Here is a 24,311-nt window from a genome sequence, read left to right on the forward strand (position 1 = left end):
TCATTTGTCAATCAGTACTTTACCTGTTATTTGAATATGCAACTATTGTCTATTTATAACAAGATACAGCTTTGAGGAAGTTTTATTGATCTATTTGTAGAATCCATTGCTCTGTTTCAAAAATGTGGTGTTATTCTTCCATTTACAATTCATTTCTCTCGGAAAAGCTCTTCTTTTTCAAATAAAACACCTTCTCACTGTAACATTTTTTGGTGACTCTCAACTCTCAATCCATCTATCTCTGTACATCAGGGCTCAAATGCCCTGCATCCAGTGCCTATTTGGAATCATCATCACACAATCCTTTCTCTTTAAAAGGTTTGTTTTAATCATACATCTATCCTATAGTGTTTCGACTTTCAAGTGTCATGATCGTTTCATCATCTTTCTGGCAGATTTCCATTCAATGAGCAATCACTTCTCAAGACATCAATTTTATCTTGTACTGATCAAAAAAGCAATTCCTTCCATTTTCATTCCTATCATTTAAAATTTTGTTTTCCTTAATGCCTTCTTTAAAATGTTGCATCATAATTGCATGAATAGAAAGCAGTCATGTTAGAATTTAAGGAAACTAAAATCAAGAAAATCGTCATGCATTAAAAATTTTAAATTTTAGCAATAACCTTAACATGCATAAATTGGCATATTTAATAAAAGCATCACATATCCAAGTGAAAAACAAATTAAAAAGCACCAAAGAAGATAGATTATAGATGCCTAATAGCAAATCATTCAACTTACAAATACCACTATAGTCAACCTAATGCTATAAAATTTAACGAACAAAAGCTAGATATTTAAATTGGCATACATAGAAATTTTCAACATGCATATAATCAGATCAATTTGTTAGTGTTGTTCTCCTCCGTCGGCCAAGGTTTATTACAGCGTGTCTCCAGATGCCACCTTTCAATACAGAAAACATAGGCAGCCACACCAATATGTTTTGATGCATCATAGCACTGTTAATTATCAAAGGTAGTCATGTTCACAGTGTCATCTTTCCTTTAGAGTTCATATAGTAATATTCTAGAACACAAATTTTAATGCCAAGCATTGTCAGTACATTGTTTCAAAACAATAGATACAAAAAAAAAAAAAAAATGTTGGAAACATAACCACTGTAGAAAAAGGCACTACCAAAAATAAAGGAATGCAACAGAATATACAGATTAATTGGGCATTGCATTTACAACCCTCTCATCTAATAAAGGCAATTCCATCCACCGATTGCAATTGTGTAAAAGATCAATTCAAGAGCCTGTTAAAAATCCCCATATTTGGATGTGTTTTTCCAATTTCATCTATTTTGGTTGTCACAGAATAAATATTTATTTAATCTAATATCATTTTTGCTGATTTTGAATGTTTTATTTGCAGTATGAAATTATTTTCTTTTTTTACTGGCCATACTTTGGCAGTCCATACCTTTCCGGCTGTGACTTTATTTCATTTCTAATCGAACCTTTTATTGTCGTTGATTGTCCTTAAATAGAAAATATTATATGTTTAAATATTTGTAAGCAATGACATACTACAAGTAACATCTGAACCAAAACCTTCATCTTTGTTGGAAGAGTCACACATTTATGTAGCTATACCTTTTAGGCGACCCATCACTTCCAAAGTAACAAACCTTTTAAAAACTGTTTCAATTTACAGCAATATAAGTGATATTGTAAGTATTGGTGGTGATCCCCTTTGTGACATGTCATAACAATATTGGTCACACCCAAGGCTACCAAACTCCCCAAGAATCGCCTAGACTCAGTGAACAATAAGACAGACAACCCCAAATGAGTGAGAGACTCGGCAGCTTCGTACTCGCCAGACTCACTGAGTTTAGATAAGTCCCAATGTGAAGACTCAATCATGGCTGGCTAAGAAAAAAGCATTTAAAAAAAAAATTTAAAGCAATTCACTCAAAACTTTTCATCTTATATTTGTCTCCTACAATGTAAAAGAAATTTCATTTTATTTTCAAATAAAAAAAGGATAAAAGAGAAATCAGAGCCAAAATTTGACTGCATTGGAGGGAAACCAGCACAGAGATTGAACAAAAATCAGTGGTTGAATCACATTTGGGCAGGATTGCAGCTACTTTTGGTGCATCTAGAATAGTCTAGAAGGGATTGAGAAGAGCTCACCATTGATTTCAGGATACATTTAAGATTTAAGTTTATAATTTCAAGGTTGTTTTAGTAAAAATTCAATTTCTCTTTTACATTTATTTTTTCTTTTTTTTTTTCTAGTTTGTTTTAGCAGACCAAAAAACAAGCCCTATATGTGTTTAATTTTTGTATGAACAAACACCCAAGTATTTTTGTTAAAAAAAATAGTCTTATTGTAAACCCTAGATTTTTTTTATATTAAGTATAAACCATAAATGTAAATTTTGTTTTATATTTATGTATTATTACAGCATTCTTTAGACTTGTAAACTGTCTTCATCGCAATGTCCAGAACTCCACTTAGAAGGAACCCATGTTGAAAAAATTCTATCCCTAGACAAAAGAAAGCGGAGGTAACTAGTTTTCGTTGCAAACAAACTGTGCTTCGAGGAGGCATTACCAAAATTAAAATACCATCTTGCACATATGCCATGCCAAAATTCTAAACCATGCCCACATGTGCCTGCCAATGTTATATGTGAGTGCAAGTTCAATTAGAAACCTTTGAGTAGCAAAAAAACTAAAAAAGAGGCAACGAGAGAAGATGGCAGCCATTGGTGGACTGGAGAGCCTTCTTCTTCCATTCATCCAATCCATCCATCTTCAGATAGGAGATAGGTAGTGGTAGTGGCACTAGTAGTGTTAGCATTGGGCCTAGAGTTCATTCATCAAGGTTAGCATTGGGCCTAGAGTTCATTCATCGAGGCTATATTCATATATTTTGCCACACACTACTTTGTGTTTCCAACCATCGCTTGACAACACAAGTTGGAACAAAGATAAACATGATGTGGCTAAAAGCACAATTGGTGACTTCTGGTTTGATTACACCATTCCATTCCATACAAGCAAGTACTTTTCTTTTTGTTTTAAAATATATTTTCATTCTTTGTCTCTTGAAATTTTATACTTAAGAGGTAAGTCGAATTCAAATTTAAACTCTCAATTTTACAATAATTAGTTTGTTTAAATTATGTGTTAGCTCTACTTATTGGCAAAACGAGGTGGATACAATTACTGTTTGCGAGGAGGGGTTCAAACTACTTCAAAGACCCTAATGATGAGGATCCCATTTTGTCTCAAAAGGTGGCTGATGCGAAAGCCAAAATTGACGATCAGCAAGAGCAATGGAAAAAGAAGAGTTGCACCACCATGACTAATAGTCAGACGTATAGAAGAAATAGAACATTGCTAAATTTTCTTGTTTCTTCCTCAGGTGAAAGTACTTCCTAAAATGCATTGAATTAATGATTAAGATTTAATTTATACTCTATATGGAGTCAGTGATTTTGTTCCTCCTCAGTTGGTACAATGTTCATAAATTCTATTCATGCTTCACGAAATACGTAAAAAGTTGAAATCATTTGTGAAGCTTTGGAGGGTATCTTATAGTCGAGTTGGGTGAGGAGAATGTGGTACAAGTTGTTGCAGATAATGCAACAAATTATGTTGTTGCAGCTAGACTTCTCATGGATGGACACCCATCTTTATTCTCAAATTCTTGTGCCATTTATTGCCTTGACCTCAAATTTGAGAATCTTGGCAAGATTCCATGGATCAAAGTGTGTGTTGAGACAGCCAAAAATATTTGTAAATACATGTACAATCATACATGGGTCCTCAGCCTAATGAGGCAATTCACAGGGATAAAGGAGTTGTCTTGTCTTGGAATAACCCAGTTTGCAACCGATTTCATGACATTACAATCCTTGCTTCAAGCAAAAGTAGCTCTTAGGCACATGTTTGTTAATGAGGGGTTGATGTGGCTAATTGGATTTCTAACGAGCAAAGCTTCTTGGTACCAACTGCGAAGATCGTAAAGGTAAATCAAGAGTATATTTGTATTCATTATTTTTTTATTTGCTTATTTTTGTTCACACTTATGTTAATGTTTCACAAAAATTGCAATTCATAGAGCCTTTAGTGAGTCTCCTACGAATTGCTATTAGGGAGAAGCTTGCAATGGGCTACATATATGAGGGCATGGATTGGGCAAAGGAGACCATTAGATCCATTTATGCGAGAGTTGAGATTAACCACATTTAGGAAATCATTGATAGACGATGGGACCTCCAACTTCACACATAGCTACTTGTTTCCTCAATATGGTATTTCAATTCCACCTTAACTGCAAGGCGGATGAGGAGGTTCAAAGTTAGTTCTACATAGTCATAGAGAGGGTGATGCCTAATTCTGGTGTTGGAGCACAAATAGTCACAGAGATCGAGATCTTTATACTTGCACAACGAGATCTCTTTACAGGAGATACATGCAAGGCAACTTGTTCGACATTGCAGCCAAGTAAAAATCTATTAAGGGCATAATTTAAGTTTAATGTAATAAAACCGTCCAATTTTTGAAAAAACAGGAAGAATAATATAATGGTCCAAAGAAGTGGCAGACCAAGGACATTTCCACCTTGATTAGTTAGCAACATAGTTACAAGACTCTACGAGTCTTGGCAAGACTTGTCGAGTCCCGAGGCGAGTCGAGCTCGCCAAGGCTAGTGGCCTCTAGACTCAGACTTGGCCAAGTCTAGCCAAGTTTGGATAGAGTTGTCGAGTCCCGAGGGCTAGACTCTGCCACCCAAGCAGAAAATAAAAAGTGAAAAAATAAAATAAAATGACTTTGTTTTAAATGAAACAAAAGGTTAATATGTTTTGTCTCTCACCCTAAGAAGTCATTTTTCTTGTTTGCAAACACAAGGAGAGAAAAAGAGGGTTTTGAGCAAAAAAAATAGAGGCATTGAAGAGCAGGCCAGCACATAGATTGAAGAGGAGATAAGGAATGTTGATTGTTTGTGCAAGTTTGTCACGTGGATCGAGACGCAAAGGCAGTAGCAATGGCAGAGGAGGAGGCTAGAGCACGAGGAGACCAATTGGAGGACCCCAAGATCGTGGATGATGTGGATGAGGATATGGATGTCATTGAGCCTAAGCCTCAGCCTCAAACATAGGCAGAGATCATGGCTACAGAATGTTCCAGGACCTATCTTAGGCACACACGTAGGACAGTTGCGAGGTCAACTGACATTGGCTCCTCTGAGCCTTAGACTTCTAGGCTCTAGCTTTTATGTTGAACTTGATATATGTTTTGAACTTTTGATGACATGGATTTCATATTCCATGAATTTTGTAGAAATTTGACACTATCTATATTTCTAATGTGTTATTTAGTTTAGCTTATTCCCTTCAGTGCAAGCCTAAAATTTGTATTTATACTTATGTGATCAATGTAAACTTGTGTATGTGCTTCTATTTGATGAGATTATTGTGTCTTTAATGTTTACTTATTAAAAAAAGCACGAAAGAAGTTTAAAATCGTTAAAAATCTTTGAATTTCTTGGGTTTTTCAATTTGCCAAGTCTCGGCCAAGTTTGGGCGCTGAGTCTGAGCCGAGTTTGAGTCTTGTAACTATGGTTAGCAATAAGGATCATTGTCAAAGGAAAGGGTCAACCGATCAACCCAAGGTATAAGGTCTCTCACACATAATCGTTGTCCAAAGTAATACCCCAGATCGACCAAAGAATGATTAGTTAAGTTAATGATTTGAAACATAAACAAAAGGTCGAGTCCAATTAGAAACAAGATTAGTTAAAGTTGTTGAAGAGACATGATTGAGGAGATACAACTCCTCACATCATGACCACTTGAAGAGATATTAAAGAGGATTGTGCTACATTCAAGAGAGACATGGAATATTGTATTTTGTTATTATCTCATACTCAAATCCGCGCATTCCTAGAGCCACGATCTATCAGTTGTTTGGGTGGGGTTTAGTACCACCAAATTACTTGGTTCAAACGCATGAATAAAGAGACCTTCAAGCAGGAAATGTGTCCATATCATTGCATGATTTGAATGATAGAATTCTGGAACGGTTATAGTGAGTTCATTCAGGAACAGCGACTGTCTATATAGTAAATCAGCACATACATACACAAACATACTTCAAGCAGAATGAAGTAACTAAACACTTCAAGGAATAAGAAAACAAAGAAAGATTTAAGGAATTGAACAACAAAGATAAAATCTATGACACTTATCCCAAAGAATCAAGCAAGGAAATTTTGGAGATAGATAGGTCTAAGTTTGGAACTTAGGATAAATTTCAACTTGTGAATAATCCTTTGTTTGAGGTTGAAGTCATAATGAGTTATAATAATCCACTTTTTAAGTGGGACAAATGAGCTCCACAAAAATCAAGAGATGAGATTTTTCTATCAGTAAAGTATAAAGCCAAGATAAATGTTGTAAGACAAACCACTCTCCAATCAAATTGCAGGAGATTACAATTCACTACACACCAAGGAGTTACATACATTATTTTGATCGACAATTAAATGATGGCTGTTTAAGTTTGGTGGAAACACAAAGTAACACTTCAATTGTATCTATGTCCATAACTTCTACACAAAATTGTTATTGTTGCCATTATTTTCCCACGATTATGACATCAATTTGTGATCAACTGGATTTTAAACCATTGATAGAGCGGAGACGGCTAATAGTGAGAGATTCTCCAAGTGCAACTCAGATTCTCACTTCTACAGTGAACGGTAATTTTTACCAACATTCTACAGCATTCATGATTGCAATAAGTTGGAGTATTTGCAATTTTCCCCTTGACACCTTGAAGGAATGTGTCGAGATTTTGATTCAATGGTTGAAAAAAGTTCTTTCGCCATTAATCAAGAATGAGATTAACAATGATATCTATTTCAATCTGAAGTTAGACGATGAACACTTCTTAGGATTCCCGAAGAGACGGAGGCAGTTTGAGGGTGACAAGCAGATTGTTAAAATCAAAGTAGCCCAACGTCAGCATGATGGTTCATCTCTAAGGATAACTTGGAATCCCGGAATCGTTTGGACTTCAATAGTTGTTGAACGTAAGATGATCTATGATGAATATAGTAAACTTAATCTTATAAAAGGACATTCCTCTTAACAGTTTGTACAGCATTGGATTATTCTTCTTCTTGGTAGTTTTCAGGAGATCAACTTTGCTAGTGATCGACAATATTATGTTTTAAAAGGTCGAAAATATTATGTTTTAAAAGGATGGTGCTAAAATCCTTAGGATCTAGGAATTTCTATTCTAGATATATTAAATGACATGAAATTGCATCATAATATAACAGAGATTGAGAACTCATGCGAATTCAATGGCATCAATATGAAGTAATTATGAAGTAAGGAAAATGTGTGGAAACATTGAACAGGATTATTTGGGACCCTAGTATCAACATTACGATTAAGATTGCTTGTGGACATGCAATTTTAAGAAAAGGGAGACCGTAATATCCCTATCCAATTTCTGAAACAAAACTAGAAGAAGAATATTGTATGGTCCAAAGACGTGGCAGGCCAAGGACATTTCCACCTTGATTAGTTAGCAATGAAGGATCACTGTCAAAGGAAAGACTGAAACCAATCAACCCAAGGCACAAGGTCCCTCACACATACTCGTTGTCCGAAGAAATACCCAAGATCGACCAATAGCTGTACAATCACACAGCTATTAGGCAATAATTAATGCAAACCCCTATCAAAAGTGTGCTCAGTCAACATTATGTGTTGTGCATAGCAACCCCTCAATGCCGCCCATGTTTGTGCATGCTTACCATTAAAACCCACTCCAAGGGAAGTTAGTGCAAAGGTACTACTCAAACTCACCTTCACATTTGTGCATATTGTTAATGCATGATAGCTTCGGTAAGATAAATGATTGAATGAGAGATAAATGAAGTCTCTCATTCAATCATTTATCCTATCGATAAATTATGATGAAAAACTTCAAGCTATTGATCCTTCATTTGATGACCATTCTTCATTTGTATATGTTCAATCTACTTAGTTCGATAAATGCTTAACTATCGATAATCATCCTATAGCGTAGAATACCGATTAATATCGGTTTATATTATAACGTATGGATCTCGATTAATATAGGTTATCTTATTAACTATGATCATCGATTATTATCGGGCTAATGTATTCCGATTTATATATCAGTTAATATATTAAACTGTGAACAATAATGGTAATCGGATTAACTAATAAACACCGATTGGCATCGGGTGGCAAATTAAGCATGCACCGATTGGTATCGAGTGGCAAGATAAATACACCGATTGGTATCAGGCTGTTAAGTAAAGTATACACCGATTGGTATCGGTTTGCTAAGCATATACCGATTGTAATTACAGCAATAAGTTAAAGGGTGCGATCAAGTAATGTCTTGATCGCCGGTCAAGGCATTGCTTGATCCTCCCTGCTTGCATATACATATCAATCGGCATTTGTGAGAAGGACATCGAAATCAATAAATGCTCCTCTCACCTGCCATAGAAAAGAAGATAGTCAGATTTATCATATAAAATAGATAATAAATAGATCAAGTAAAGACAAACTAGAATATAACTTGCATATTGAATTGAGAATTGAACATCATTTACACATATATGTACCTTAAATGCGCTCAAAATTTCATGCAATTCTTATTTACTGTATTCGCAATCTCTAAGAATATTGATTTACTTTCAATATGAACTGCTGTTCACAATGATCGATTTATATCAATATCGATCTCTTTGTATGTGCAGTTTAGAACAACCAAGTAATTGATATAATGCTTATCGAATTACCAGTATGTATATCATTGTAGTGAAAGTGGCTGTAGATGCTTGTATCAACACTTAATGTTTTCTATATATCCACAAGTACCGATCGACCACCTCTATATATATAAAGAGGAGGCATGCTTACGTAGAGGCATGCCTCTACGTGGGGCAAATCCACGTAGAGACATGTCTCTACATGAGCATGTCTCATAGTTTCGGCTGTCACTAAATACGCATTCACAATAGTGATATGTATTGGTTAATCAATAATTATTATCGATTTTGATTTGCTTTATCATTGATACACTTTATCAATTATGATTTACTTTAAATATATAATCTGATTGATACTCAATATCGATTTACACATGATTAAAGTATAATTAATATAATCAATTCAATTATGTGTATGTATTTAACAATATATAAATATACATTATTAAATACATACATATGATTAATTCATAATCATGTTTCATAGATTGACAATTAAAGCAAGTAATCTTAATAAGCACATAAAGCAAATAATCCGATTATGTCTTGTGGAGGATAGATGTCAAATGCTTAAGGCCGATAGGCCAATTAAGTATTTGATTTCACCAGTTAGAATAATCTGACCGAAGCTGCAAAACATTAACAATATGCGCCTAGCACTCACTTGTGGAAACAAAACCTTTAAACCCGCTCTAGCTTTTGTATATGTCAGCATCTAAAATGCGCCCACCTCATTGTGCACATATACCCTCTAAATCCGCTCACCTAATGATATCCGAACATGCCTATCAAACCCGCCAGTGCAAGGCTTGGCCTCATATGCGCCCAAGGGAGGAAATGAGGAAGTGATCAAATCTGAATGACTTAAAAGGACGAAAGAAAAACATCAGACCTAAGGACCCTAAAAGCTCAGACTTGCAAAACATGAGAAATCAGACAGAAAGCACAAAAATGAGACCTGCAAGCATGAAAACTCAGATCTAAAAGCATAAAAACTCAGATCCAAACACATAAAAACTCACCTACAACCTAAAATCAGATTTAATCCTAATTCGCAGGCAACGCATAAAATTCAGAGCATAGCAAAAAAAATGTTTTGAAGTTTAAATTGAATTGCAAATGGGGCTTGATCAGAATTGCATTTATATGCATTCAATGGCAAAGTAACAAACCAGCCGACTTAGGGTGAGAGAAAAAACAATCAAATAATCTTTCAAATGTATGGATGCAACCCTTCAAGCCAACCTTAGCTGACTTGCTTGGGTACATGTGATCAGTGCTCAAAGAATTGTGCACAAGGATCCAAACAATGCACTGAGTCTTATACAACAAAGAGTTTTAAACCCACTCAAGGAGGGTTAAGCACTTAAGTCGGCTGTAGAGGGCAAATTCAAGGAATTTCATATGCTAAATATATGTTTGAAGAGCCTTAGTCAGCTGAGTAAAGTGAGAAGCAAATGATGAGGGTGTGGAATTCTATAAAGGGAGGAATAAAACATTCATTCCAAGCATTAATCTAATCCTAGGTGAGCTAATAAAGAGCAGACCTACGAATGAGATCAGAATCAAATCAGACCAGACTTGGGCGAATTTCATCTGTAAGTTTATTAACATCATTAGCATCCAGCCTTAGAAACTCATTTCCAGATTTTAAAGGGTTGTGGGAAGCTTGATTTTATGGATTATTGTTCTATTCCTAGTGTTTTGATCTATAGTGTTTTGATCTATATGTGTTTGTTTCATAAGGAGTTTAAGACTTACACACTCAAGCTAAAAGAAGATGATTGCAAGATAAGGTCATGGTTTGCATATGTTAGGTTGTATGAAGATTCACCAATGCGAAGACAAGGTCTACGTGAGAAAGTCAAGATATTGCAGTATGAAAGGGGATTCATCGACACGGAAAGAAAACATCCACATATGCAAGAGGATGAACAAGGGGTGCCTGGATTGAAGAACTTAACAATGCAATTAAGAGGCTAAGTTGTACAAATGTGAAACGGTGATTGAGAAGAGCTCTACAACTTGTACAAGGAGATCAATCCACTGCAATACGAAGGATAGTACAAAGTGAAGATGAAATACAAAAGATAACATTAGGATAGAGGATTTCAAGAAGGTGGATAACGAATCAGGAATTAAGACATTAGAATAATGATGGAGATGCTACAACAATCTTGAATTTCCTTTGGAAATCCAAGAATCTGGGCCAATACAACATGGAAATAACCCCACATCAAGGCAAAGAATTCAAGTCTAAAGCTGGGAGGAATGCAAGGTTCAAGGTGAAATGTTGCACAAGGACGAAGTTCTCAAGTTAGGAGATGAAATTGCACAAGAAGATCAAGCATAGGTATCATGAATTTAGGATCAAACATCATCAACAAGAGGAGGAAAATCCTCAAACATGTAAGTGAAATGCAATTGTGATCAAGGAATGGATATAGTTTCAAAAGAGTTAATCAAAGTTAGAAGACCTGATCACCCACAACGATGATACAATTTGGCAATATGTTCCATCACATCAAGCGAGTTCGATAATTGCCCCAACACAAACACTTGTTTGCGATGATCTACAAGACAAGTGTGATGAGGTGGCACCTATTCATCCTCAACCAATCAAGTTACTCCACATCAACATGTCCAAGTACATTGAACTTGACTCATCTAATGAAGGACCAGGTGACACGTGGCTCTACATCAAATATCATTCCATGTACCTAAGCTCATTTCTTATTGGTTCAAGTTCAAAGGACACGTGTCCAACAAGACGTAATTTTCTCATTGGTCAAAGAAAGTTATAACTAACCCTAATTAGGGTTTCATCATGTAATCTCGACCATTGAACTTGATTCAATTTGAGCCATTGAATTGTAAAGAGGCCTCTATATAAGGCTCAAATCTCTCATTTGTAAAGGTTAATAGCAGTTGGTAGCAATAGAGGAGGAGGAAACTCGAAGTTGTTGCCTAGACTTGTTGAAGTTAATACATAATTTTCATTGAAGCATGGTGGATCTCTATGTGTTGTTTCCACATTTTGCATGGTTTCTTGTTACTTCTCAAATTTAGATAAAGTTCATTGATTATAATGGAGAAATGTGATGGCATTTGATGGAACTCCGGTTCATACCATTTATAATTTGTTGACTTTAAGTTAGAGTGCACCGTTAGTCTGAGCGTCATTAAGCACAAGTCAGATTGTAGATATTCACTTGAATTACACTAGTCTCGGGTATTTGATGAATGTTCATGATATGAAAATCCTTCGTTATCCTTTGGAGATTGCATCAATTTTGTGTAGTTGTTTCTGTATGGCGAAGCAAGGCTTCATTATGGAATCTGTCTATCAAAGCATAATCCTTCATCATCATTGTTCTTAGGTGTTAGCTTAGATTCCTTAACCCTTTCCCTTTTGTCTTTTATTTTCTTTGTAATTACCAACACAATCACATCAAACACGTTGAGTTTATCTAGAAACTAAAGTCAATTGTTCGCATAGTAAACCTTTGGAGTTGTCTCATTTGTTCATATTCTTTAGCATATGAGGTTTCTTTGTTCAAGAGAGGATAGAATACTTGGTATTTTACTTTGTGTTCAAGGTGTCAAAAAAACACATCAACAGATTGCAGTTCAAGTCTTGAGCAAATCATACAACACTTTAGGTAATGAGTGCAATTGGAGAATATTTGAACACATACACCCCAACAAGCACAATAGACTATATTTGCAGAGGTGGATGATCTAGTTTATGTTCATTATAACATTAAACTTTGCCACAAACAAATTTTAGGCAATGCCTTATCACACATCACACTAGAGTAGGTTGACGCACGATTGGATTGGATTATTGAGGTTGAAGATTATATCCTTAGTGATGAGGGCCTTGATTGCATTGACCAAGTGGATAGAGAAGGAAAGGTATTAGCCATAGTAGAAGAGATAGAAAGGCAAAGATAGTACCCATGGTAGAGGAGGATAGAGCAAGAGAAAACACATTGGATGTTGGTGTGCATGTCAGTGAAACAGAAAAATATCATTGTTGCATCATCATCTAGGGACCTATCTTAGATTCCTACATAGGAGGGTCGAATGATATAGGCTCCTCTAAGCCATAGACTTCTACTTTTTGTTTTGATGTTTATTTTGTACTTCTGATGCCATGGATCTCATATTCCATGATTTTTGTATATATATGATAACTTTGATATCTGTAAATGTGTTATTTCCTTTAGCAAAAACTGTGCTTTTGTGATCAATGTATACTTGTGTATGTGACCAAAGTAGCTTCTATTTGATGAGCTTATTGCATCTTTAAGGCTTATTTATTAAGGGTTAAAAACCTTACAAATGTCTTAATTTTATAGGATTTTCAACTTGTCGAGGTGCAGACCGAGTCTAGGTACCAAGTCTGAGTCGGAGTAAAAAAATTAGCTTGCTAAGTCATGGGCAAGTTCAAGTATTGTAACAGTGACCACAAGGTTATCTAAGCTGATTGAAGCCAAATTTGAACGCATTTTATGTACAGCCATTCCATTGGCTATGAATCGATGGTGATGACCTTTGATCAATTTGTAATAGCTCAACTATATGCGTCTTTGTGTCCTAACTCTTTTAGGGAGTGCCACATTTTTTTGTAAATTGCATAAATTATGAGTGCATCTTTCTAGTATTTGAGCAGCCTCTTGTGGGATCAACAGTAGTATATCAGAATCAATATTGTTATTTGAAGTTCTGAGTTCTCTTATGTCAGAGACTTCGTTCTGAGTATGTTTTACTATCAATTTATCAAATTTACTATTCTGGAATTTCCTGCAGCAAGCATTCAATGGTTTGGGTACATATTTGCAGCACTGGCTTATCCTACATCATGCTCTCAAACATATCATCTCTTATTCCAGATATTTTATAATTTATGCAATGTGTTTGCTAAATGTTTGACAAAATGTCTGCCTTCAAATTGTTGGTCAATTGTTTGTCATAATTCCAAGAATCAAATTAGAAGAATATTTCATTGATTTATCAATCAATTCCAAGAATTGAGTTAGAAGAATATTTCATTCATATATCAATCAATTTGTAATCATGTGTGTGTGGCTTTCCGCCAAATAGCTTATTTTATGAGCCTAGACAACTATGCTGCTAAGATCTTATCTATTTTCCAACACTGCATACATTGTCTCACCAGGAATTATCTCTTGTTCAAGTAAATTAATCAGCTCCTAAAAAGATGTATTTCTGCTAGTTCCTCAATTTTTAAACATTTTGCATTTGCAAACAACGTATTTGACAGTTAAAATGAAGAGTTTGATTCTAAGTTTTGGATTCATACATTTTCAGGTGATCCCAAAGCTCTTTTAGTAGTTTGATTCTAAGAATATTTCATTGATTTATCAATCAATTACAAGAATATTTCATTGATATATCAATCAATTTGTAATCATGCGTGTGATTTTCCACCAAATAGCTTATTTTATGAGTCTAGACAACTATGCTGCCAAGATCTTATCTATTTTCCAACACTTCATACATTGTCTCACCATGAATTATCTCTTGTTCAAGTAAATTAACCAACTCCTCAAAAGATGTATTTCAACTAGTTCTACTCAGCTCCAGCTTATGCTGATCTAGTAATTCTTCTAGAAATTATTTCTCACAAATCTTCAAACTCAAGTTGAATTTGGACCTTGGTTTTCCAGCTGGAATAAACATCAGCTCCCCATAGTTGAGAGTTAAGAAGCATTATTTTTTAACCAATGGAAACCATTTTACTCGATGTGAAAGGTCCTTATCTCTTCAAAAAGAAACGTTCACCCTTAATCCCCTGTATGATTTACAAGGTCAATGCCACAAACATCATTGTTGCAACTATTTAATGCATTAAATCTAGTGATTCAACATGATGGCATTACCTGTACATGTGAATCAAAGGCATCATTTATATCAACCATTGCAATTTTGTTATGAAATGTAACAGAGAGAGAGCATGTAATTTTGAAAAAAAAAATTAATAAAACAATTTTTTTTTTTTTGCATTGGTTACCGAAAAATATCCAAGTCCAAGAAAATAAAAAAATATATTGGTCACTTCTAATATCTTGAGCTACACTATTGAAGCAATTTTCTGTTATTTAAATTGTAGGTAAAAAGAGAATTCAAAAATCAGTTGATTTTCTTTTTAAAAAATTTATGATTTGTTTCTTTTTTGAATAATTTCTGAACTTTTAGTCCCTTCTATCTCAAACAGAAAAAAAATCAGTTTAGAAAGTGAGATTCATAAAAAGAATGCACCTTGAATTATGACTTCATTATTGCAAACCTTGAAACCTTTTTGCACAACAAAGTCCTGTTAGGAACCGGAAGGACAACTGATAAGGGGGGGGGGGGGGGGGGGGGGGGGCGTGATTCAATTGTCAATGAATTTCAACCCAATTATAACTTAATCCATCTTAATACTTAATACCAGTAAACCAATCTTAATGCCGGTTAACAGATTAGCAGTTAATATCAATACCGATGAAACTTTATGCATGAAACGGAAAGAGAAACAACATCCACAACACATAACACATATATTTTTGACGTGGAAACCCTGTAAGGGGAAAAACCACGGTGCGAAACCTTACCCACAATCGGATGATACTACTGCAGATAGTATGTGTTGTTGAATTTTATACTTTCAGATTAATGGAAGACTCAGAATTTAACTATTAAATTAGATTGTTTGCTGTTAGAATTAATGATTTTCAGACTTAGGAACAAACATAGAAGATAAGAAAAATGAAACAAGACACCATTACCCTGGGAAAACCTCCTAGAAGGATAAACCCAGCCAGAAAAGATCCTCAGATTTGATTATGGTTTATATTCAATATTCTGATTACAATACTTATCTTTTAGGTAGCTTGATGAAAACACCTAGGGTAAACAACACTTCTTTGCTGTTCAAATCAATGGAAATGTCATCTTCAGATCTGCATCTTGATGACCTAGCTCTTCATATGACAAAAGTATTGCGCCTTCAGACGACAGACATACTTTGCATCATTTGGATGGAATTCGCCTTCAAGGTGCAGATGTATCTGCACAGAATTAACTTGCAGCAAATAGATGAATTCGCCTACTTTTCCAATCAGATTTCGCACTAGATTGCAGAGCTAATGCACTTGAGGGTTGAACGAAATGAAGATTATCTTTGATGCTTGCCAAAAGCACTTTACTTATATGATGCTTGACCTTTATTAAGTCGGCTTGGTTTAATTTAAACTTGGCCCCATTTTATGTTTTATTTCATCTAATGTGTGGCGTGTTCTTTTATAGGGTCGGCCCTATTTGAAGGGAACACACAATCTTTTAAGTGTGGCGTGAGAAAGGGCCCATCCCTAAAGCGGATTCCAATGTTGCCATTGGCAATTGGAATCCGCCTCCCTAGTTATAAACAACACTCCCTCTTAACTAGGGTGGAAACAATTACATAATCAGAATATCTTAATCTTCCATCTTGCACACAAGCAAGGAATGGATTACATAATCAAAATGTTGTAGCCTTCCATCTTGCACACAAGCATAAATTGGAACTACATAGCATAATCTTCCATCTCGCACACAAGCATAGAATGGATCCACCTTACATTGCCCGCAGAGGATGGTAACATTTATTCTTCTCCTTGAGAAGATTACAATACCACCTTGCATTGTCCGCAGAGGGTGGTTGATACAACACAATGTATCACTGAGGTTGAGACTCCCTCTCAATCAAACTTTCATTTTTCACAATACCAAGTCAGTCTCTAAAGTACACAAACTTCACTTTGGACAAAGGCTTGCTAAGAATCTGCAATCTGATCATGAGTACTGACATACTTCAGTTGAATAGCGCCTCTTTGCACCATATCTCGAATGAAGTGATAATGAGTCTCCACATGTTTTGACCTGTCATGAAACACCGGATTGACAGACATCTTTATATAACTCTGATTATCCCAATGAATAACTGTAGGTTCCCAAGGTTGTCCAAACAACCCAGCAAGAAGCTTACAAAGCCACACTACTTCTCCAGAAGCAACACTTGTTGCAATGTACTTAGCTTCAGCAGTACTCAGTGCTACTGAGGACTGTTTTCTGCAAGCCCAAGAGATCACTGCAGATCCTAAGTTGAAACAAATGCCTGAAGTGTTTTTCCTGTCCTTGACACTTCCTGCCCAATCTGCATCTGAGTAACCTTCCAAGGTTATTGGAGTGTTAACTGGATACTTCAACCCATAACCAACTGTGCCTCGTAAGTATCTCGGGATGTGCTTGGCTGCAACAATATGAACATGTTTAGGCAAGCTCATGAACTGGCTAAGAGCATTCACTGCATAGCATATATCTGGTCTAGTATTAACTAGATACATCAAGGATCCAATCAACTGCCTGTACTTAGACGGATTTGCAAAATCAGAGTTAGTTGCAAAAACACTCAACTTCTTTAAGTTAGATTCCATAGGAGTAGACATAGGTTTACAATCCATCATTCTAAATCTTTTCAAAATATCAATAGTATACTTTCCTTGACTTAGAAAATTTTCGTTAGATCTTTGCCATACTTCTAGACCTAGAAAATAATGCATTAGACCTAAATCTTTCATTTCGAATTCTAAAGCTAATTCTTTCTTTCATCTAATAATAAGCTCTAATAATAAGTTCATCTTTGCCAGTAAGAAATAAATCATCCACATATAGAACCAAAATTAGCATCTCATCATTAGATACTTTGAAGTAAATGTTAGAATCAGCATCATTCTTACAAAACCCTAAACTTAACAACTATTTATCAATTCTTTCATACCAAGAACGAGGGGCTTGTTTGAGGCCATAGAGAGCTTTCTTCAATTTGCACACATGAGTATCTCTTTCATGAATCTCATAACCTTCAGGTTGTTCAATATAGACTTCTTCCTCAATGACACCATTAAGGAAAGCAATCTTAACATCCATTTGATGCAGCTTCCAACCTTTAGCTGTAGCAATAGCTATTATAGTTCTAATAGAACTATATCTAGCAACAGAAGCAAATGTTTCTTCATAATCTATGCCTTCCTTTTGAGAAAAACCACGAGCTACAAATCTAGTTTTACATTTTTCAAAACTACTATCAGCATTATGTTTAATTTTAAATAACCAGTTAGAGGAAACAACAGATTTACCTTTGGGTCTAGGCACTATGTCCCAAACATCATTCTTGATGATTGACTGATATTCTTCATCCATAGCTAGCTTCCAGGCATGATGGTTCAAGGCTTCTTCAACATTGCATGGCTCAGACTCAATGAGATTGCTCATCAATGCAACACAGTTAGAGAATACTTGAGGTCTCTTGCTTTCTCTAAAGGTGCCACTGGGAGCTGCAAATCTTTCAGTTTCTTGAATGGTGCTTCTCACCCAAAGTGGCCTCTTTTTGCTAACAACAATGTCACTAGGTATACCAGTGGGATCCATGGGATCAGGTGGATCATTATACTCTTCTTGAAATGGAGGCTCAACAAGCTCCCTCTGAATCTCAAGGTTAGTATCAACATTCATATCTTGATTATCATTAATTTCATCAACAAAAGGAGAACCTTTTGATTTCTTAAAAGCAATATCTTCTTCAAAGGTAACATCCCTACTTACCTCAACATACCTTTGACCTGGAATATAGATCCTGAAGGCTTTGGAGGATTCACTGTATCCAACTAGCATTCCTTTCTTTCCGGAAGGCTCCAGCTTGGTTCGCTTTTCTTTGGGCACATGGACATATACAGGACTTCCAAAAATTCTTAAGTGGCTAATGTCAGGTTTGGATCTTGTGAAGGCTTCTTCAGGAGTCATATTCTTTAGAGTGCAGTGGGGACATCTATTCTGAATATATACTGTTGTTCTAGAAGCCTCAACCCATAGAAATGTCTGCAAATCTTGGTCATGAATCATAGCCTTTGCAACCTCAATAATAGTTCTATTCTTTCTTTCAGCAACACCATTTTGCTGGAGATTGTAGGGAACACAAAACTCCCTCTTAATTCCTGTCTCAACACAAAAGTCATGAAAACTGCTAGAGGTATACTCACCTCCATTGTCAAATCTTAAGCATTTAATTCTTTTACCAAAAATGTTTTCAACCAATGCCTTAAAACTCTTTAAATCTACTTAAGGCTTCATCAGATTCTTTAGACTTTAAGAAATAGATCCAAGTTTTCCTTGAGAAATCATCTATGAATATTACATAATAAAAAAATCCACTAGGAGATGCTATAGACATAGGGCCACATAAATCAAAATGAACAAGTTCTAGTTTTTCTTTAGCTCTACTTTCACTTTTATGAAAAGGACTTTTAACATTTTTACCCATAGCACAACCTTTACATGAATCATAATGAAATTTACTGAGTTTAGGCATACCTTTAACTATCTTTCCAAGAGAGGGAAGAGCTTGAAAGTGTAAGTGTCCAAGCCTTCTATGCCATAGGTCACAGGATTCAGAGGCCTCATTAATGAGGGCTTGAACAGGGTTAGTGGAAAGCTTATACAAACTATCATATCTATTTCCAATAACACGAGCAGATTTAAAACTAGATTTCTTAGGCCAAGCAAGTACTTTACCCTCAAAAAATGCTACTTGATAACCTTTATCTTCTAGAGTGGAAAGAGAAATTAAGTTTCATTTAAATCCAAGAACAAATAAGATATCACTAAGGTGAAGTAAAATACCAGTGTCTAAATTTAAAGTAGTGCCAGAACCTCTTACCGAATATCGACCATCGTCACCAATTACCACATGTAGACTGGTATCTTTTTCTACTAAGTCTGAAAGATATTCACGATAGCCTGTGATGTGTCTAGAAGCACCACTGTCATTCAGCCATGTGTTACTATCTGTGGGTATGCTGCTTGACAAGGCAGAGATGAATAAGAAGTCTTCATTTTGTTATGAGACTTCATTTAGGTTGGCTTCTCTTTGCGTGGGTTCATTCTGACATTTTTTAGCATAGTGACCAAATTTGTCACATCTGAAACATCGAACACGAGAGAGATCTCTTGGCTTCTTCAAAGAATACTAAGAACTAGGTGGTCTGAAATCTCTATTCCTCTTGGGATTATTCTTCTTCCAATTACCACCTTTCTTGCATTGGGCTGCAAGCATATGTTGATCATCCACTTGAGGACTCTTGAGTTTTCCTCTTGTGGCAAGGCAAAATTCCTCATGAAGGCAATCGTTTTGAAGACGATCAAAGGTTGGGAATTCAGATCTCCCACTTATGGATTGAATGAAGGAATCCCATGAGTCTGGAAGACCATTTAATGATATCATGACAATATCCTTGTCTTCTATGTCATGTCCAATTGTGCCTAGTTGATCCTTTAGTTCTAAGATCTTCATGAAGTAAGACATAACTGAATCTTCCTTTGCCATTTTAATATGAAGTAATTGTTGCCTTAATGCAATTGCTCTACTGAGGTTATTGATCTCATAAATACCTTCTAGATGTTTGAATATCTCTCTAGCTATAGTGAACTTGGAGATGGAGGTGATAAGGTGATCTCTAACTGAGTCAATGATGAGCTTTCTGGCTTTGAGGGCATTCCTTTTGAATTGCTTTAATTCTTCTTGATCTGTGGGCGCAGTCAGCTCTTTGTCTTGCACAAACTGAAGGAGATCATCTTCCTCAAGAGGAAGTAGGATGCAAACCTTCCAAGCAGCAAAGTAAAGTGCCCCTTCGAGCCAATCTTCAACTTTCAGCCCTGTCATTGTCTTGACTGAAAATGAAACAGCAAACTGGAAAGAAAAGACTACTGAAATCTGAAAGTTAATATATAACCTAGAGATCTGATACCATGTTGAATTTTATACTTTCAGATTAATGGAAGACTCAGAATTTAACTATTAAATTGGATTGTTTGCAATTAGAATTAATGGTTTTCAGACTTAGGAACAAACATAGAAGATAAGCAAAATGAAACAAGACACCATTACCCTAGGAAAACCTCCTAGGAGGAAAAACCCAGCCAGAAAAGATCCTCAGATCTGATTATGGATTATATTCAATATTCTGATTACAATACTTATCTCTTAGGTAGCTTGATGAAAACACCTAGGGTAAACAGCACTTCTTTGCTGTTCAAATCAATGGCAATGTCACCTTCAGATCTGCATCTTGATGACCTAGCTCTTCATATGACAGAAGTATTACGCCTTCAAACAGCAGACATACTTTGCATCATTTGGATGGAATTCGCCTTCAAGGTGCAGATGTATTTGCACAAAATTAACTTGTAGCAGATAGATGAATTCGCCTACTTTTCCAATCAGATTTTGCACTAGATTGCAAAGATAATGCGCTTGAGGGTTGAACGAAATGAAGATTATCTTTGATGCTTGCCAAAAGTACTTTACTTATATGATGCTTGACCTTTATTAAGTCGGCTTGGTTTAATTTAAACTTGGCACCATTTTATGTTTTATTTCGTCTAATGTGTGGCGTGTTCTTTTATAGGGTCAGCCCTATTTGAAGGGAACACACAATCTTTTAAGTGTGGCGTGAGAAAGAGCCCAGCCCTAAAGAGGATTCCAATGTTGCCATTGGCAATTGGAATCTGCCTCCCTAGTTATAAACAACATGTGTATACAAATGGGGTCTGCACATGCAGAAAAGCCAACCGCCTAGAGCACACTGCTCAAATGGGAGTCGCAATGACTACAAAAAGATGGTTAAATCCTAGAATAATGTACTGCTTCAAAGTGCATCTGCAATACTGGATTCTGTACCGATTTAAGCTCTGATAAACACCTTCAAACCTTCCTTTAACCTTCAAATGATGTCTGCTTGATTCGCTCTATGATCTGCTCATATGATCTTCAATATTCGCACATATCATGATCATACCACACTTCCACACTTCATCTCACAAATGAGATCTTAAATTTATACAAAACCTAAGACCAAATGTGTAGGTCGGCTCACTAAGAATATTACATTTAAATCAATCACAAATAAGTCTTGATGCGATACAACATGTCGGCTCAATATATTTACACCAATATCCAATCAATAAATCATCTCCATAACGTGTCATGTTGATCTGGAATAGATAACGTATACCCGTCCATAACCTAGACCTATCTGTCGGTAACAGCAAATATGTCAACCCAATTAGACCAATAACCAAAACACCAAAACCAAGTATCCAAACCATGTCTTTGACATAATCAAGTGATCTCCAGATGATAACAAGTCATCATCAGTGCCGGTGAACCATATAACTTGTCGGTGAGCATATACCGATGACTGTGCATAAGTCACTGACCTTGCTGGTGAACACAATGTGCCGGTTCAACAGTAAACCAATATAACCAGAGTGCCAAATCAATGTAGATCACCAGAAGGATAAGTATTGACATCAATGACAAAACCAATGCAACACATCCATAATACCAACAAGTCCCACATGACAAAATGTTCTTTTAACGACTATATCTTCATGCAGATTGTCTTGGCATGCCCTTCTTCTCAAACAAAACCCCACATGACTTTTGGAGATGGCCTTTGTTCTCTCACAAACTTATGTGGCCCTTGTTCTCAAATGAAACTACATACAACTTTCTAAATTGACCTTCCATGTGTTTTAGATAGATTTCTCAATGTTCTCGAATCACATGCCCACGTTCCTCTTACATCTTCTCATTACATTTCATTTTCTGCAATTTTGCAGCAAGGTTAAGATTCATTTCTTGTTAGAAGGATAGGGTTATGTCCACAGTAGCCAACTATAATTCATTCAAGCAGCTCGTGTCATAAATTCCTTCACACACTATAGACAACCTCTATAGCCTTGTCCACTTCGTTTCATTGGAATTTTAAACTCCAACCTTCACACAAAGGCACAGAGATTTTCATATGCTACAATACCAGATTGAATCATTCCAAGGCAAATGGGAAATAAGCGAATGCATTATTTTGAGGGAGCAACAGATACAATAGAATAATTTGTTTCAGAAGCAGGAACCAATCAACCATCTAGCAGCTACTTTATGTTAGAGATAATAATAATGGTTAATTATATTGTTAACATACTCGTTACAATGATTTACTACAGACATATATTATTATTAACATACTTATTACAATGATGTACTATTAAAATGTTATAGTATATTCTGACAATTCCTCAATGACCTAACTTTTTGTACAATACAACCTTTTGCTGCAAGAAAGATGGAGGACAAATCATATAAGCTTATTGATTTGGATGATATTAAATTTCTGCAAGATAAGGAGCCCTCCTCATTAACAGAGGATGAGATTATTGATTTTGTGAGAGGGGCACTAGAGAGTGTAGATGCAGTAGAAGCGGATGAGATTGGATTGCATGATATCAGTACAAACAATAACGAACATGAGATAGTCAAGGAGTCACCGCCATCTAGTAGCAAGGTGGAGCCACAGGCATAACCTTCTAAAGTGAGAAAACACCCATAACCAACCGTGAGGATTAGACCATATCACCAATTTTTAAGTAACTTTCCTAGGTGCACAATTTATGATGAGTTTCAAAGACAATTGTCATAAATTTAATACAGTTTCAGCTAGATGTTTTATTCACATGATGATGCAAATTTATACTTTCTATTATTTGATAAATTTTGTAACTGTATTTTGCATAAAATTTTGTGTTCATAAAGAAATTTATGTACTTTTTTAAGTTATTTTGTCCAATAAAATTTGATATCAAGGAAAATTATGTAAATTATGTTGATAATTTAAATAACAATTTTATATTATATGATCTCAAGTGCCACATAATTATCTTTTTCCATTTTAAACCTTTTAACTCACTAAAAAAAGTATACTGAGCGCTGCATTTGGTTTGCCAGTCTCTACCCAAAAATATCAATGTTGCTTAAAGTATACAAATCCTATGCTTCAGACTTGTTTGGGAATTACTTTTCCATGAGTTTCAAAGTCTAAACATCAAGAAAAATTTAAAAACTATATCTATGCATTACCAAGAAAATAGAACCTAGAGCAAATTTGTATTTGATGTAGTAACCGAGCAAAAACAACAGATGGCTCTCTTGCTACTACATGGCAAGAATATGTCAATAATCAAATGTCATCATGACTAAATATGAAATTCTTGCATTTGTTACAAATGATATTTTACATAATCAATAATCTTGAATCTGTTTAAAACTGGAGGAGAATTTGCCACAAGGAACTAATATGTCAATAATCAGATGTCATTAGGAGTAAATAAGAAATCCTTGCATACATTAGAAACGATAGTCCACACACTGAAAATCAATAATGTAGATTCTGTTCAAAACGAAGGGAGAATTTACCAGAAGGAACTACTCTCTGCAAAATAAACAAAGTTTTATTGTGCTTTGAAAATTAAGATAATTTAAAAGTTGCATTGGGAGACTTGCAAAATTTTATTTGTATTCATCAATGATTTCTGTTGAAAATAATAGCTAGCTCGGATACCTGATTATTGAATTTTGA

The 24,311-nt window shown here is 35.4% G+C and overlaps 1 protein-coding gene across 4 annotated transcripts in view; it reads right to left on the bottom strand.

Moving 5' to 3' along the window:
* Nucleotides 1–24,311, bottom strand: part of LOC131079641 (transcription initiation factor TFIID subunit 2) — a 139,473-nt gene that overhangs the window by 32,484 nt on the left and 82,678 nt on the right. The gene's annotated exons all lie outside the window — the stretch shown is intronic.

The sequence above is a fragment of the Cryptomeria japonica genome, chromosome 10, assembly GCF_030272615.1.
Source record: "Cryptomeria japonica chromosome 10, Sugi_1.0, whole genome shotgun sequence".
NCBI classification, from domain to species: Eukaryota; Viridiplantae; Streptophyta; class Pinopsida; order Cupressales; family Cupressaceae; genus Cryptomeria; species Cryptomeria japonica.